General features: G+C 37.6%; 1 long non-coding RNA gene across 1 annotated transcript; it reads right to left on the reverse strand.

Moving 5' to 3' along the window:
• Window positions 1-296: 296 nt before the first annotated feature.
• Window positions 297-6,315, reverse strand: LOC142494979 (uncharacterized). The gene is made up of 2 exons (XR_012801637.1): window positions 5,805-6,315; window positions 297-2,552 (listed from the first exon to the last, which is right to left on the reverse strand). It is a non-coding gene; the product is annotated as an uncharacterized LOC142494979 (long non-coding RNA).
• Window positions 6,316-6,660: the final 345 nt, after the last annotated feature.

Here is a 6,660-nt window from a genome sequence, read left to right on the forward strand (position 1 = left end):
ACTGAATCCTTGGTTTAACATTCTGCCTCCTAAATATAATAAATACACGCAGATGTAGCAAGACTTATTGTCCTCGGCGTTGCTGCCGAACAAGCAAAAGTGTGCAGCACCGGGGACAGTGTCTGCCTCGATAGAGCTGCGCGGGATCCATGCTTCTGATTGGCACCCACCTGCAGCGTTAATCATTCGATCGCGTGACTGCAGCTCTCAAGACAGTAAGGGGGGGCTCATTCACTAAACTTCGATATGTGGCTTATAGCACTGAGAAAAACGTAAATAAGAAACACAGTCTGAGGTTATTTTGAAAACAGAATAACACGTGAATTTATTCAAGTCAAGTGCACAACGGAGACAGCTTCAAAACAAAAGCTCTCTAAACAATAAACATGGTATGCCATATATTTATACCCTAAATCCTAAAGCTCCACCCCTTTATGGGGGGCTTGCACGTCACTAAACATTACCTCATTTTGTAATACATAACAATACTAAAGCTGATGTCATTTTGTAATACATAATAATATTGTATAACTGCCTGTCAGCTAGAAACCATTCTGCGGTTAAATGGGATGTGCCTATCCTACCACCTGGCATTTGTGTGAGAACTAGTTTCACTGCGAGAATCTAAGTTTATCTCATGGGTTCTCATAACCTTTAGCCTGTTTACTCTTTTAATTTGAAGCTGATTGGATGAGGAAGGGTCAATAAATTTAGCTAAGAGCGAAACAATTCCATTCTCTGCTTCACACATTTGTTTATACAGAAATGAAACACAGAAATAAGACTCACAAAGACAAGACAAGATGGCGGATTGAAATATTCACACAAAATGGCTTCATCCTAAATGCTGTTATGTTGTTATGCCAGACCCCCTAATATCTCATCTTTGTCAGTCCCTCCTCTGATTCTTTAAAACATTGTTTTTGAGAATTATTGGTATGATTTTAGTCCAGAAACACGTTGGGAGGCACAAGGGTGCTCCATCATTTCATAATGCTGCTTGAGGGTATAGGACAGTGCACGAGGGTGCCTGCCAAATGTAGTCATAGTCTCGTATGGCGTTATAGCCAAATTCTTTTCCAGAGTTAGAACATTGTACTTGGCATCTTCTTTCTTCAAGGGACTGCTGTAGATTGGCTCTGCAAACAATGGCATTATGTCTGCAGATGGGGTTGCATATTTGTGGATCATGCCTTTGACAAACGTAACACAAACATAGATGACAACGAGTATCACAATCACACACATTACTGCATTCAAAAATTTCGCTCCTAGTAATCCTACCAATCCAGTCAGCCCCAAAGGGTCCCAGTCTGTGTCACCTTCCTTCCTAAGTCTTTCTTGAATTTCTCCTATCTTATCTAACTCATGTTGTACCTTGCCACTCTGATCTTGGACGAAAACACAACATTGTTCTTTAATTAGGGCACATACACCTCCTTTTGATGCTAAAATGTAATCTAAAGCCATTCTGTTTTGTAAGGCCATAAGCCTGATCTGAACCTGTTCTTGGTTTAATGATGAAATTAAAAACTGCAAAATTAAGGCCACATCCTTCCTGTAAATTGTTATCTGACTGAACATACATTTTTACACAGGTTTCATTGTTTGGTGGAGACACTTGACTCATACATTGATTCTTGTTCCTAGTGTGTGATACACCCTTTAAAGAGGTTCCCTTAAAATGGAAAAATACAGAAATTATACACATAATACTAAAAACCTTATTTTATGCAAGCAACCTTTCTTTGGGTATGCAGTTGCTAGATAAAGGAAATGGCATCTATCTCTATCATCATATATTTTCAGCTATTACTGAGAATTGAAGGGGTTTGGTATCTGTGGAAGCGAAATGCATGATCCTCACCCCTGCACGCATTATATACATCATTCACTCAGAATATCAGAACAGACAATGTCTGCGATGGTCAACATGGATTACTTATGATCCTTTCCTTGTGGCTGACACACCCCCTGGGTGACCCCCTCCTCTCGGTGGAGGTGCAACACACTTCTGGATCAAAGTTTTGCTGCACATGACACATACATAGAGAGTGATGAGTACTGCCAAAACACATACAAGAGCTTTCACAAGCCACACTTCCAGGAAACCAATCCTCCCATCAAGGCTCAATTGTACATACACCTTAAATTTCTAACTTAAACACACTCTAAAGAATAAAAAATATTGAGTCTCTGAAAAATAAAATGTTCTGATAGAAATCAGGAATATTGAGTCTCTGAAAAAATGAAATGTTCCTGATTAGATCAGGCCTCTGCCTGGTATCTTATTTTCCTCGTTGGTTAACGGTCAAAGTTTGTCTCGTCAAAACGTTAACTTGATGCGGCTGTGCTTTAGGTGCCTTTGGTCTTTGGTGGAGCTAGAATGAGCTTTACTGTACTTTGGGTCCAGGGAAAGAACTCTGCCACTTTAATTGCTGTATTGGTGATTAGTACGGGCCCTTTCATCTGGGATGAGGAGCATGCTTGTTTAGGAACTACTTGACCTTTAACTCCGTCTCGTGTAGGTGCACTTTTATCATACCTTATGCCTAGAGAGACTCAAAAAATGTATTAGTTGTATACAATACTTATTAATTGTTTTATTACCAATAGATGGTCCTTAATTTGTTCCTTTGAACTACTGATTGTCATAAGTCATCCCATAAGTGTCTCATAGGGAGATAATTTATACCTAAGAACAAATTCTTGTATCAATGTGTTTACTACTGTCTTAACATCCGCATATAGACAGAGGTATCTCCTATTAATGCTCCTCATATTTAAAACTAAGCAGCTAATGTGGACTTGACTGTACTACAATCTAAGTTCCTAAGGCTTTGGGCCTCAGCCATTGTCAAATCAATTGCTTCCATAATCAACTCTATCCTGTCTACAGGCCATACCCCTAAGACCTGGAAAACTACCAGAGCTGTCCCAATCTTCAAAAGTGGGGACAAAAACACTGTCTCAAACTACAGACCAATCTCTCTTCTCCCCATACACACTTGCTCTCATTCATGCCTCACTGTCATCTCCTCCGATGCAAATGGTATCAACCTTTTCATAAAATACTAACTAACCTTAAAACTTGCCCCACAAATTAAACATCCCAATAGCCTGCACTCATGGCTATTATTTCACACACAGTCACTCCTACCACACCCATTGTGGCCAAGCACTGCCATCTACAGCACTTATTCCCTCACCTGCTATCTCTGTAAATTCCCCTCAAACCTTAGATTGTAAGCTCTTAAGGACAGGGATTTCCTTTCCTATTGTCTGATTTTGCTGCACTTACTATTCTATTATAATTCCCTCTACTGTATTCTTTGTGAAGTGCTGAGTACATTTTTGACGCTATATATATATAAAGTCATACACTGCAATACACTACTATCCAAAGTCATGGACAAAAATGTGTTCACTCCCAATTAAACAATTACTATACTAAGACAAATGCCCCAAGCCAATTCCAGTCAGGCCTCCACCCCAAACACTCCAAATATTCTGCTAAAAATATGAAATGCCTTGCATATAATATATACCCTGCTCACTTATGTAACTGTATTTGCAACTAGGTATCACCTGTCCTTTAACTCTATACCTAGAACATATCCAAACACGAGAGGTGACTCCCAATGCACCACTTTGGCAAAACATTCTACAAATATTTTAACAATAACTACTGCTTATAATAAAATAGAACACCTATGGAAAAAATAAATGGTTACAAGTTATAAAATATATCACATATTCAGATAATAGTCAAATGCTTTTGTATAGGACTTCACACTAAATTTCTTGTAATATAATCTCTTTGCACAGTGCCGAACCCACTGACAGCGTTATTATTTTTTAAAGACACTCAGAGAAAAATTTCAGAGCTTGTATATCTTGGGCAATTTGCCAGCCCCGGCGTTTCGCCAAAAAAGACCTTGAAAGTGCAAAACAGATGACAAAACAGTTTCTCCGTCTTCTAAATATTAATTACTGGATTGAAACTTCAGCTCAAAGTTAAAAATGGAGCTCTCTACACAGCAATAAAACCGAAAAAATGTATGGCCTCTCAAAAATAAAAATATGGCCTCTCAAAAATAAAAAATATGACCTTTCAAAAATAAAAATATGGCCTCTCAAAAATAAAAATGGGACAATTAACTAAACTGAGGTTAGATCAACTTATGAACACACCCTATATAATTTAAACAATACGTGCAAGCTTAAAATCTCTCCAACATATCCTAATCCTATAGAAATGCAATTGACATGTTTTTACTGGTTTACACACAATACAGAAACCACAATACAGACACACAAAGAACATAGACACAAACTTCTCTCCTACACAGCGAATCAGCTTCTCATATAAATAACCTGCTTTTATTCTCTTTCTAGTTGCCATTAGAACAGAAGGAAAAAGAATATTTTCTTGTTCAAAAGACCTATTCGTGTGGCCAGTACGAACAAACCCTTTAAATTCCATTCTTTTTCTTCTATTCTCTCTCTTAGGGCTGCTCTGCAATTACTGGCAACATGTCCTACCTTTTTACACTTATAACACTTTATGTCCCTTCCAAACAATATACACACAGTCTCTAATTTTATCCCAATTTCTGCATATAAACCTGTATATAAAAATAACCCTCAATATCTACTTCCTCAACAACATATATGCCTTAATTATCTATTGGCAAATTCACTTTCTATTTCTTTCCTATTCACTTTCTTTTTCACTTGTTATTATATTAACTTCTGTCCTGGCAATGGTAAAAATTAATGCAGCGGGACCCTTCTGTCCCTCAACATAATTCTTTTGACCCATATTAACGTAAGGTATGTTTCCCTGTGGGATTCAAAAACACACAAGACGGCGCTCCCTGAGCTTATCAATCCCACAGAAAAAGACCCCTCTTTCATTTAAACATCTGCGCAATTAGTTGATAATAGTACAAACAGTGCCATTCACTGGCCAACAAAATATATTTATATTGTCTCTTTTCGTTCTCTGTATTCATTCTTTATTATCTTTGTCTGCAGACACACAATCCTTTGAGAATTTTTGGTTTCCCATTATTCCCCTGTTACAGAAATCAAATTTAATTGACCTGTACAATACTTCTTCGGTTACAGAAATCAAATTTAATTGACCTGTACAATACTTCGGCTACAGCAATCAACTGTTAATTGACCTGTACAATTTAGCGTTACAATAATCAACGCAAGCTGATTACGTACAACTCTTTTGGCATGTTATTGAATAGTGTAAATATGCAGATAAGGACCTGTCACAAGACTGTTCCCCAATCACATTTTCTCACCATAACTATACCAAAGAAAAACTTGAATCACTTCAGCGGGTCCAACCCAGTCCTGATAAACCTTATACTTTTATAACATGGATACAGATAAGACTTTCTAACCAGATCTCCATGAATAACTCACTTGGTATGTAAATGACAAAACAGAGCAAATGTACAATCAGGGACCCGTCCTGCTCAGACAACAAAAATATTTATCACAACCCAGGACGGTCTGAAAACAATCCCTTTAAGCACAAAAACACTCACCTTCATCACCAAAACACCAAAACCTTTAACGGGACTCTTACCTTAGCCCCTAACAACTCTTAACAACTCTTACACTTTAAAATAAATACAGGAACAGAGAATAATAAATTCACGTGAAACTGCTAGGGATTCTTACTCGTCACATCAGATAAGACACCGTTCAAAAATCAGCTCCACGCACCACTCAAAACAATTTAATCAGGCTGTTTGTCTAAAAAATGCAGGTAGCCTTACCTTGATTCATATGAGCGCTCAGGTTTGAGTGATGGAGGAGTGATTCATCCGGGTGCTCGATTCCGATGATATTGAGTCCCTATTTCGGAATGCGCCATCTGAGAAAAATGTAAATAAGAAACACAGTCTGAGGTTATTTTGAAAACAGAATAACACGTGAATTTATTCAAGTCAAGTGCACAACGGAGACAGCTTCAAAACAAAAGCTCTCTAAACAATAAACATGGTATGCCATATATTTATACCCTAAATCCTAAAGCTCCACCCCTTTATGGGGGGCTTGCACGTCACTAAACATTACCTCATTTTGTAATACATAACAATACTAAAGCTGATGTCATTTTGTAATACATAATAATATTGTATAACTGCCTGTCAGCTAGAAACCATTCTGGGGTTAAATGGGATGTGCCTATCCTACCACCTGGCATTTGTGTGAGAACTAGTTTCACTGCGAGAATCTAAGTTTATCTCATGGGTTCTCATAACTTTTAGCCTGTTTACTCTTTTAATTTGACAGTAAACACAAAAAACAAAACTGTGCGCTACTACCTAACTACCTATAAAGTTTAAATGTATAAATATATACAGTGCAGTGACTATACCATCAATTTAGTGATAAAAAATTTATAAAAAATTAAACCACAACTCCCACAGTGAGATAATTATACATTAAATAATAAGTGCCACATAACCGTGTTGGGGATAATGGCGTCTGCAGCTGTAAACGCAGGGGTGGCTCAGCACCCCACACACACTAAGAGAATGGAAACAAAAGAAAACAGCGCACAACGCCAAATGGTGAAGCAAATTCAACAATATATTATAGAATTAAAAAGGGGGTAATATATCTGCG

Source organism: Ascaphus truei, chromosome 5 (genome assembly GCF_040206685.1).
Source record: "Ascaphus truei isolate aAscTru1 chromosome 5, aAscTru1.hap1, whole genome shotgun sequence".
Lineage (NCBI taxonomy): Eukaryota > Metazoa > Chordata > Amphibia > Anura > Ascaphidae > Ascaphus > Ascaphus truei.